The following is a 12,663-nucleotide window of genomic DNA, read 5'->3' as shown; positions in this document are numbered from 1 at the left end:
TTTCAGCATATTTGCGCTGCACTTGTGCACATTGCCAAGTGAAAATTGCCGGCCGGGAAAATTGTCTTCCCGGCAGAGGCGGAAATCGCGGCCTAAAGAACTCGAGAGCTGCATCGGCACCAGTAATTCTTGTCATCTGGCCGCCACGTGGATCCGCTTGGCCGGTCAAGATTAAAATCCGAAATTGACGCCCAGGGAGAAATTAAAGTTGTAAAGTTTCCGGTATCTATCAACGCGGCTGAACTCCATAAATCAGCGAAAAACGGCACCCTGTTCCTCCGCTTCGGCCATCGAAATATTGACACCGTTCGCCACGCTCGTTCTCTTCTCGAGCGGGGACAATATTTCCCCCGCCCCGTGTCCTCCGACATTGGTCATTTATTTTTCTCAGAAAATTGATGCTCGACGAGATCTCGCTCGTACCCTTTCCCTTCCTTTCTCTTTTTCCCTCCTGTTGTCGGGAAATTCACGCTATGCTCGGGTTCACGCGTCGAGGATTAAAATTCTGAACTGCTCGTTTTCGAATTGTTTCTTCGAGATATCGTATTCTATCGGTTATTTTTCTTTAAGGGGAAGGGAATATGTGGTCGAAAATGAATGCACATTTCGAGAGTATGATTTTGTTTCAGTTTTTGCGATCGCAAAAATGATACTTCTGCATTTCTTATTATTAAGTTTTATTCAAAATTCTCATTGTAAATATGCGTGACAATATTTTAATCAATGATATTTATTTCGAAGAGAATGATTTTTTATTGAAAAAAGAAAAAATTATATTTGTATCGCTAAGTAAGTAGAAATTTTTACGAATCGGTGTTTAAAAGAATGAAGAAAACTAACCCCAAAAAGAGAACGCATGGAAGCACGATTAACGAGGAAGTAACGTACACGTTTCCTCTGGTCACCCTTCGAGGTATATTTAATAACCACTCCTCGTTTTTTATACCCTTGCGGAAACTCGTTTCGTGACCACTTCTGACCGTGAGAAACCGGGTCGACGAGGGACTGAAAAACCTACTTTCTCGAGGGATACTTGCCCTGATATCGCGTATTAGGCGCACAATGGTAGAGAATGCGACATATATATATATTTACGATTCTTTTCCTTCATCTGCAAGAACAAACGTACGAAAAACGTACAGTTCTGCTTATCAATCGTTTTTCAATTCCGTTCTTTTCGTTGACCCTCAATTAGTCATGAAATTGATCAAATTAGTAAACGGGCCGCACTCGTTTCGAAATTTTCCACTTTGTTGGCCGGGACGATCGTGTGTGAATACATGTTCCATGACGTCTTTCACTGAATTTACGCGTGCATTGCATAAAATAATTGCTAAATGAATCGCGACCCTGTTTTTCCCCGGCGTACTTATTAAGCAAACGTTTCGATTAACACGGTGATTAATAACCAAGGTCATCGGTTGATGATGATATGCATCATATTTACAGTGCGGACCACCGCGTTTCGCAGCCAGAAAACAAGCGAAATTTTAAACGATCATCGAAAACAATTTAAAGCTCGTATCGGCTCGTAATATCTCCGATAACGTGCTTCATTATGCCCCGGTCAGAAGTAGTACGTCAGTAATTAATTGAAAGTGTTAATCGAATGAATCGAATTTCGAAATGTGCCGCTGTTTCAATTGAATTCCAAAAGTTTGAGATATTTTTATCGAAGTTTCTTCATCGATTTTCATTCATATTTAAGATTGTAGAATTTTGATTATTTGATAATTATTTGCTTTGATCGTCTTATTATTGTAATTGAAGACAAATTGTAATAATGATGAACATTTGTATTCGATTTAAAATCCATTCGAGTTTCTATTGTTTAAAAAATTTAATGATATTTATTTTATAAGTTATTAAAAATATAATACGCTTCTTGAAATAAAACTTGTGATGAATTCTTATGATACAAAATAAGTTCGATTCTTATTAAAGTAATTATATTTTAAAACTTGTCAATTTTTTTTAAACACTTCTAATTGAATGACATAGAAAATAGAAAACAGAAAATAGAAGTTAAAAGTTTAATAAAAATAAACTTATTTTATTTTTCTTCCAATGATATTAATTGTTTAATAAATTAAATATATATACAAAAGCATAAAATTAAAAAAATTTTAATATTTACATATTTTAAATCACGATAACAAACTGTTGCGTATAAAGTTTCTATATTAAAAATAAAATTTTGACTTTTCATTAAAAAAAAAAACTAGAATGATTAAAAATTTTGTCATCAAAATCCACTCAGAAAATAGAGAAAACTATACCATTGAAATCCCTTTTTGATTTATCCCGATATCTCAATCGGTTGCCGAGATATAAGGATTCAAAGTTTTCATAAGGCTTAAGACGGCGCGAAGATTATGAATGGGGCCGCGACGCCGTGACCTACATTTTTTCCTGGAAATGCGTACTACGTTCTTCCAAGAATTGTTTACTACGCTTTTCCAAGAATCGCGTCTTCCGCTTGTCTGGAATTTGGGATAGGTCAATGCGACAAGGTGTAAGCGAAAGATCCGAATAAACAACAAGGACGGAGATAATAAATTATTAAAAATTATCCTTTCCTTTACACGACGATATCTCGGGAACCGGAAGTCGTATCGGGATAAATAAAAAAGCGTTTTAAAGAGGAAGGATCCGCGCTTCTAATGGTTTTTCATTTATTGTCCAGGGATAATTATCTTCGGAGATACAGTGATTTAAAGTTTTTCTAATTTTAATAGGATTTAATAAGGTTTGCGGTAAATGATTAAAAATTAACTTTTCTTTACATGACGATATCTCGGGAACCAGAAGTCGTATCGGGATGAATAAAAAAGCATTTTAAAGAGGAAGGATCCGCGCTTCTAATGGTTTTTCATTTATTGTCCAGGGATAATTATCTTCGGAGATACAGTGATTTAAAGTTTTTCTAATTTTAATAGGATTTAATAAGGTTTGCGGTAAATGATTAAAAATTAACTTTTCTTTACACGACGATATCTCGGGAACCAGAAGTCGTATCGGGATGAATAAAAAAGCATTTTAAAGGGGAAGGATCCGCGCTTTTAATGGTTTTTTATTTATTGTCCAGGGATAATTATCTTCGGAGATACAGTGATTTAAAGTTTTTCTAATTTTAATAAGATTTGATCAAGTTTTAATGTAAGTTATGTAATAAATATATATATATTTTTTTTAAAATATTACTTAATAATATTACTTAACGATATTTCAAAGATATCTGCATAAAAATTCAAGTTAATAATCCAAGAAATCTAATTATTTATTTATAATTAACTCTTCGAGCTATATCGTATATACATTATGAAAATTTTCATATATTTTTTTATTCCATTTATATATCAAATTAATATAATATAATATACAATCAAAGTACAAAGTTAATCGTATTTTTTAATGCTTATTTAATGCTAAAAGAATTGAACTTTCCTTCGACTTTGTTAAGAAGAAACCAGATGTCCAGATAGAATTTCTATATAAAGGGGTCAGAGTGAAGGAATCGTAATGCAAATAATGGAAGATCGAACTACGAAACGAGCATAATTTCAGATCATAAATACGTAATCGGAGTCAACCCAGTCGGTCACTTAAGTTTAATTGATTCTTATAATGGTTATCTTAATTGATCATCTAACTATTATCGGATTGAATTACCGTGTATTTCGACGATGCCTTATGGTCTCCCACAGTTGTGTCAACATCTACATCTACCCAAGGAATAACACGATCTGTGTGATCTGCATGGATTTATCTATCTAGTAAATAAGGCAATACGTCAAAGTCGTACAACAAAAAATTTTGATAAGATTTGAATTAAATTAAATTAATTGAATATTGAATTTGAGAAATTTAATTTTAAAAAAAAATTAGGAAAATCAATCAAGTTTATAACATTTAGGTTATATAAAATAAAGATTTGAAGATTTGGAATTTTAAGATTTTATTTAAAAATCATATTGAAAAAAATAAAAAAAATTCTTCTAATCAACTTAGAATCTAAAATTAATTTTTTTAATAAAATATAATTTATTATAAGACATATTTAAGAATATTAAATATTAAAAATATAAAAAAATATTACATCATTATAAAATATTAATATAAATAAATATCATTTTGTAATACGCAAAATTTTTTACTTTTTATTTTTCTTATCTACGTATATTTCTCAAAAGAGTGTTCTATATTGTCTGAAAAATCTCAATTATTCATTGTAATACAATTATATTATTTACTATTAAACAGTAAATTAAGCTCATTGAGTATTTCTATAAGTAGATACAACTTTAATTATTTACTCTATTGAACAATATATTCACAAAATTTACTTGCATATATATATATATCAAAATTTATAATAGATTTATAATATACCAATTAACTATAATAATATCTATTATTACGAATACAGGACAGTAAATATTTAAATATATATTTTTTATATCTTTCTATAAAGTAGAACAAAGAATTTAATACTTCCACTGCATTCTTTATCACGTGAAATAATTGAATTTTTATCGATATTAAATAGAACATTTTTAAATAGTACGATTAAAACTTAATTCATGTAAAACTGAGAAAACAATTATGCCAAATATCTCGTATACTTGAAAATTCTGTATTAATAAAAATGGATAAGAGTATTTAGAATTCAAAACTGTTTCAAATTTAAGTAGGCAACTTCTCGGTTCGCATAAAATCCGATGGATTACTCGAGAACATTACTGCTAATTTTGACTTAACTGAATTCATTTTCAGGTACCTAAAACTTTCGAACACTTCATATAATTCCAAGCAACTCGTAATGAAATTTTTAAATGTTTAATCCATTTCAGGTATTCTATATTTCCTCTATGATATCAGAATAACTATCCCTTTTATGATATTACATATCATATTTTCTTAAGTTCAAGAAAATTGTTTAAAAATAATAAACATTTTGTTTTTAAGATTCTTATTAAGATAAACGCATTAACCAAAATTTTTTTCAGTCTTTTTTTATAATTCAAATGGTTTTGGATTAAACGTTTTTATTTTATCTAATTCGTTCATTCAGATATTTCGAAAATTTTTTAATATTATCCGTCTCGATAATAATTATACTTTGAATAGATTCGGTTCACATTTTTTTCTCAAACGTTATAAAATAAGCTCGACATAGCTTTACATAGCTCGACACATGTTTCGAATATTTTCAACATCTGTATCTGTTTAAGCTGCTTTATAAAAATCCGCAGTCTAATAATTGCAAAGCCAACCGTGGCTACGTCCACGTCAAAATTCCAAAAAGTGGCCAAGTCAGGATCGGAAGAGCGTACGAGTGTGGACAGGTCGTTAATAAACCTTGAAGGAGGCCCATTAATCATCGGCTATCTCGTGGTCGAGGTTGGCCGTGTAAACACAGGCTAGGTATTTGGCTAAACGCGCTTAAGTTCCGCGACCATTCTCTCTCTCTCTTTCTCTCTCTTTCTCTCTCTTTCTCTCTCTTTTTTCTCATCTCTTTGAGTTGGCAGTCATACAGGGCCTCGAAGAACTCCTAGGGACGAAGGATGAGAATAAAAAGCAGGAGGGCGAGGGATAAAGATGGCAAGGACGTCCTTAATTCAAATATTGACCGTTCATTTATCAAGCGGCGTGGCTTCGATCCGCGCTAATTAGCTTTTCCTGCTCGTTCCTGGATTCCGTTTCCGAGCTGTTACCTCGAGCGGGTTCGACGCTCCTTTATTTATCGGCCGTTTGATCTTGCCGCGTGGCAGATAAGCAGAACGCTTTGTCTCGCGGCGCGTACATTTGATATCGATGGGAGAGGCCAGGACGAAGGGTGGACGCGTGAAAAAAAGTCGCCATTCACCGCCCATCCCTTATTAATTAGCAATCGTCGATTGATTGCCATCGACCGTCTGAATTCCTAATACTTTGCCTCGTTTCCTCGATTGAGATCTTATAGGATGGGTGAAAATGAAGGCGGAAAGAAATCAATTTTGTACGAGAATCGAGTTACTCGAATAAGGCTGATACTCTTAAAGCATTACTGCAGTGATTTTAATTGTAACTTAAGTTTTTTTTTCTAATTCGAATAGAAGAAATCTGTACAAAATGATATATAATTATTATTATATCAGAAGTGTTCATTAATTTGAATATTATATTATTTGTATTAATTATTGAATTACTTAAAAAGGGCGTAAAATTTATAATTAAGGGATACACATCCAGAAATTTAAGTATAATTTTAAAACAAATTCAAATATTCAAATTATGATTTTTAAAGAATTAGAGAGGGATTAACAATGAATTTCGATTTTCGCTGAAACAACTGTTATATGAAAACTATTTATGAATACTGTATTGGAAATAGAATTACTCATATCAGTTTATAATAAAAAACAATTGTACCATTGAGACAATGGTCTGTTTTGATGTTCCGTTCATTTACATAAATATATAAATTAAAATAAAATATATCTATCAATCGCATCAAATTGTTTAATAATTTCCAACGACAAATGTAAAATATTGCCAAGATATATTGAACATCTATAATGGAAGATTTCAATATTAAAGTATTAATGATCAATTATTATATTATACACCAGAAGAATCTTGTTGTGTTTAAAATCTGCAATTTCTGATAGAAAGACATTTCACCATAAAATGTAAATAGAAATAATCTTTTGTAAGTGTACAAGTTAATATTTATTTGAAAAAAGATAAAAATCCAGTTTCAAATGCAAAAAAAAGTTTCGAAATAATTTCATTTAAGATTTTATAAGAAGGATAAATTTCATGTGGATAGAATATATAATTTCTCTAGAAGCTTCTCTAATTAATTATTAAATTCGAAAATTTTAAAATCTTTTAAACCCGAGGAATTAATAGATCATCGGGATCTCTAGTATAATATCAATAACTCTCGTAATTACAAATAATTGAAAATAATTGAAAGCCTATCCTCAGAATTTAAACGATATAAAGTATAAAGAAAAGCGATACGCGTTTTAATAAAGAAACCGAATATTATCCTACAAACGCTACGATAGCGTTCAGCCACTTTCACCCTAAAACACCTCTTTACACGTTCCTACAACAACATACGTCGATAGTTCTCGTGCCTTCACATCAAAGACATCCGACAACCTATCGAAACCTTCTACCCTTCATTAACCAGTTAACAAACCGACTCTCCATAAACGAGCGCACTTCCAAAAGTCAAACACCCTCGGCCCCACCATATGTATATTCATCTCCCCCTCCTCCCCCCATAACCCGTTCTTAACCCAGAACACGGAAGAATCGAAGATGGGCCGCCGCTTTAACACGTGGAGGGGCCGATCGGCGTTACAAGTGAACCAATAAACGTCACATATCCGCCTCGAATTGCGGATCAACCGCAAGATCGATTATCCGTCTCGCAGACGCGCTTTAACAAATATGGCCGACTACGAACCTGCTCGCCTGAGCAACGCGCTCCTCGTGCACGCGGATAGTCCATCCGGGGCAGTCCAGTCAGTGTTCATCGTGCACACGCGCACCAACACGCGAAAATGCACGCGCAATCACGCTCAAGCACACAAGCACATACACGCGTAGAAGCGGACGAACGGCGCGCCTCCTCCTCCTCCTCCTCCTCCTCCTCCTCCGCGCGTTCCCTGGCCGGGGAACCACTCTGCCTCCTCCTCGAAGAAGGAGAGATCGTACGGAAGAGAACGGAAATGAAGAAGCCGAAATTGGAGAAGCCGATCGCGGGCGTAGGAAATTCGCGGAGAGAGGTTGATGCGGCTACGACTGGCTGGTGATGCAACATAAATTAAACTGCATAGCTAGCCTGCACACCCCAATCAGCCCCGTATCCCATGGCCATCGTGCACAGTATTATCGGACAGCTGTGTTTGCGTGGCCGTTGCGTGGGTGGGATCCATGACACGTATAAGCGTGCACACCATGTTACGGTGCGTGTGCAAAAATTGGCATTGCGCGAGGGTTACGCGTCCGCAGCCCGCGCGATACCGCGCGACGCGCGGACCGAGCACCAGCCCCCGCCGTCCCCCAAAAATACCACCCACCGGATCCCTCTTCCTCTCTCTTCCTGCCACTCTTTCTCTCTCTCTCTCTCTCTCCTCTTTCGCGATTACGCGTCATCCCTGCTCGCGGCCGCTTCCCTGCTCGGCTGCCTTCGTTGCTCTTCGCTCCCCGTGTCACCCTTCGCCTGATAACGTTCTACGTTTCTCCTTTTTCTTTTTTTCCTTTTTTGGTTTTTTTTTTTTTTGGTTTTTTGCACTCTTGTACTCTTTTTGGAAGAGGAACGGCCGACTGACTGGGCTCCACTGAGTTGCGCCGATCGCGCTTTTTTAAATTATGCGCGTTTTATGCGGGGGCAGAGAGCCTTCGCTTTGGGATCAGTGGAATGGAGAGACAGTGACAAAGGGACGTCTACGAGTGTGAAGGGAGAAAGTCGCTGGTTGCGTTTAAATTTGTGTCCGCCCGATAACGATTGACGGAAAATGGGGTGTATCTTGTCTCTTCTTGAACTTTGTATCGAGATGTTAATTAGCATAGGTGGGATGGAGTACGTATCGTGAACAAGTAAATCCTAGCGATGATATATTGCAAAAAGGAAGGAAGAAGAATAATAAATTTATGCCACCTAAAGATGTTCGAAGTCAGTACTGTTATTAAGTTCTTCGTGGAAAAAAAGATACTTTTATATAGCAGTCTTGAAAATTTTATAACAACAATTGTACCAACAAGCCCAATTCTAAATCTCTCCTTTCTCTAAAAAGAAGACGGTGACAACTCTTCTTAGAAATCAACAACACTGTTATCCAATTACAAAAGTGATTCGAACACGGGAAAGATCAAATCTACTACGAATCTCGTGGTGGTGAAGTCACCGGGCGACACACATAGAAACTTTAATAAATCCTTGCCAACAGGGCGAAAGAAAATCAGGCCGTGGTGTGTCCGCCCCCCCCCTCCCACCGCTCGCCAATATTTCCTAAATATCGCGCGGATAGCCGTGGGGATCACCGCAGAGATAGATTGGAAACGAGTCGGCCGAATTTCGAGGCGAGAGACCGCGCGTCGCGTCGCGCCGCGGCGACTCCCGTCCGAGAATTCGGAAACGGGGTGAAGTGGGACAATCCGGCGCGGCACAAGTGGCGGCCAGGAATTTCAATTTTCGCGGGTGCGTATAACCAGATGAAAAAGTCGCGACCGACCTCCATATCCGCGCGATAGAATATTATATAGCGATCGCTCAACGCTTTCGTGATCTGTTCGCGAGTCGGTGGAATATCGCGTTCAATATCGTCTTCTAACGGGTCGAATTCGATGAGAGGGGACGCGACAAGGTACAAGAAATGGAAAACTTGGCGGAGGAGGAGGAAGAAAGGGGGAGGGTGGCAGAGAGAGGGATATGAGAGAGGGAGAGGGGAGGATGTTGGGGTGGATGTGGGAGAGAGACGGGTGGAAATCGTCAGTTCCCTTTTAATTGAAAACTCAAGTGCCCTCGCGATCTTAATTAAGGGTTGGAAATTTTCAGCTCGATCGATTGGATAAACGAGAGAGACTGGACCCTATCGGTTGCTCCGCACTCGACCAATGGTCATTCGCGCACCGTGCACTTTACACGGCTATTTTTTCGTCCCTCCTTCTTCCTCCTCTTTCAATCATCCCCTCGCTCTCTCGCTCTTCCCGCCCAGTTTCTCTCTTTTATCGCCACTTCTCGCACGATTCTTCTTCTTCTTCTTCTTCTTCTTACTCTTCGCGTGGGGATTCGTGTAATGTCGTAATTCTGTATCGAGTCGATGATTTTATGAACCGGCGATGAAACGAAGGAGGATGTCGATTGTGCACGACACGTCTTGGAAAATATTAGATCCTTGGATATTTACGATACCACTTTAGAGTCGTGGAAAGCAGATTGCATCTAAAGAGAAAAGCAATATCAAGGGCTTCATCTCGAAATCGTCTATCAGTTTGATTTGTTTAAATATAATCGGAATCATCTGTTAAAATTAGTCAGATTTTACAAATGACTATTCCAGATGGTATGGTACAACATTTAGATCCTTATGTATTTATGCTTCTATCAATTCCATGATTCCACCGCCCTAAACACGATTGGACAATTGATCATTGTTGCTTTGTTGCTGTACTGATAAATGTAATATCAAAGCAGATCTAATGTATCATGCTATTTAATGTCAGACTTTTCGGAAGAAGTTATTATTGTATATTAAAAATTATTATGATTTAAAAACTTTAGATCTTTGTTTTAATTCACAATTTCTTCGAATTCTTGAAGAAATATAATAAGGAAAGTAAAAAAAAATTTGTATTATCGCGTAAATTATATGAATTGGACGAGCCTTTTTTGTGATAATGAAATAAAAAAGTAAAACTTCACGAAACTTCTTCATCAAAATGAAATCTAAGCAAGCTTTTCAGTGTTATACGTGGTTGAAACAAGGGCGAAACTCGAGGCTTTCGTGATCCTCGAGTAGCAGAGGCCATAAGCTCGGCTGCTTGCTCAGAGAATGATCGATATTTAGACTCTCCAGGGTTTCTGTTTCTCTCATGCACCGTTAATTCCGCTTGTTGGAAACGCGGCTGCAATCGTAGCTTGATGTTCTCCGCGACTAATTTGCGCGTAACACGAGCCCACCTGAGTATCGGCTACGCTTGCCGGAAAATTTTGGCGTTGATTACGCCGACAGGCTCTTTGTCACAGTGTTTAGATAATAGACGGATCATTGTATTGTATTGTAATGGGTTTTCACAGGCATTTCCAATATCATGTGAAACGCGTCGACCATGTCTATATTACTTCGAGCATAATACAGAAAATCGTCGGTGATCCAAGGTGGGTATTTTCATTAATTTCGTTTGTCCATGGAAGAGATATCGTCTCGTTGAGTGAATTTCTCGATGAATTTTATCTCGTTAAATTTCTTCCCTGGTTGACATATTTTTGGAATGTTATGAGAACAAGAAAGATCGTAAATAATGACTAGGAACACAAATGTACTTTCTCTTCTAAGAATGGTATAATAGAATAAATAAAGATCCTTTGATTGTATTCTTCCTTTGGTTTAATGTTTATTTATAATGTGTGTTATGACCAGGTACTTCTCTCTCTTTCCATTGTAATAAAAGGTAATATTGTACTTTGACTAATTATATTACGTGTATAATTAGATGTAATCAATAAATTCTTTTTCTTTAAATATTGTATCAATTTTACTATCGCATATATAATTAATTTAATAACACGAGTACGAGTATATAGAAAAATTCAGTTTCGAATTAATGCTAGAATCTGCATTGAGAAAAGGAAATAATTTAATTTGGAATATTTATAAACATGAATAAATAAATCACTCATTAAATAATCTATTATATTTAATTCTTTCTTAGAGAGTAATTAATAGTTTCGATTTATAAGTTTTAATTTTATAAAAAAATATTAAATTATATTTAAAAAAATTTATATAAATCATTCCTAATGTTGTTATTAGTTTATTAATATCGATAGAAATTAATTCATTAGCATTATTTTTCAATTTAATTTTATTTATTTAATTTTGCATTGCATTAAGTTGAAAATGCAACTAATGGACGCCTGCAGTCTGCAACCCGTTGTACACATCAGTGATGAAAGAGTCAATCCTCAGGCGTCTAAAAAAAAAATTCTTGTAAAAAATGATCACTCTTCAATCCTATAATTTTTCTTTTTTTTCGAAATTTTTATTTTTTTAATTTTTCTATGTATTTTATCTTTTTTTTTTTTTTTTTTACAATTCGTACATCTCTTCGAGGGCATGAATTCTGCACGGAATTCGTAGTTTCTTCTCGCTATCGATTTCGTTAGGAATCTTCGTTACCGATCATCCCTATTTCTGAATTTTTTTCCACAGAATGCGCATGCGTTAAACTCGATTAGTTCGCGTAACACACGGTAGGTGGCACCAGCGACCTGCTTAAAAAACGGTCAAAGTGTTGTCCGCGATACTCGCGGGAATTAACAGAGCGGCGAATCTTTTGACCGGTTCCACAACGTTTTACGACGCCCTTCGGCTCCATGTTGCGGTCTTATGGCTATTTCAGTAATTAATTACACGAATTAAAGCATGCTTACTATGCAAAAATTTAAACGAAAAGAGATTAAGAAAATTTACCTAATAAGCCGCAATATGTATACTTAATTGATTAATGAATTAATTTTATCATAGACTTATAATAGTTTTATAAATCCTAAATTTTAAAAACTTGTTCTATATGTTATTTAATTTCTAATTTTATAGTAATAAAGTATTAAACTTGGACTGTAAAATGAAAGTAGAATATCAATGTCAACAATGATCTAAATTAATTTATTAAAGAATCTTTTATGGTTAGAAATTTCGGACCTTTTTTTAAATAAAATAATATCCATTAATACGATATCTGTTTCAAAACAAATAAATGAAATAATTACCTTATTATTTAAAAACGTATTAATTATCTCTTCTTATTTTACTAAATAAAAAGAATTGAAAAAAGAAGAAAAAATGGAAGAATTTTAAAATCGAAACACACTACGATGAAAATCATAGTCATAACGAATGACGGCCAGCGGAGACGCGTGAACATTTATTAAATTCA

The sequence above is a fragment of the Apis florea genome, unplaced genomic scaffold (assembly GCF_048593485.1).
Source record: "Apis florea isolate Af1SG1 unplaced genomic scaffold, ASM4859348v1 contig_3764_pilon, whole genome shotgun sequence".
NCBI classification, from domain to species: domain Eukaryota; kingdom Metazoa; phylum Arthropoda; class Insecta; order Hymenoptera; family Apidae; genus Apis; species Apis florea.
Note: the sequence above shows the minus strand (reverse complement) of the source record.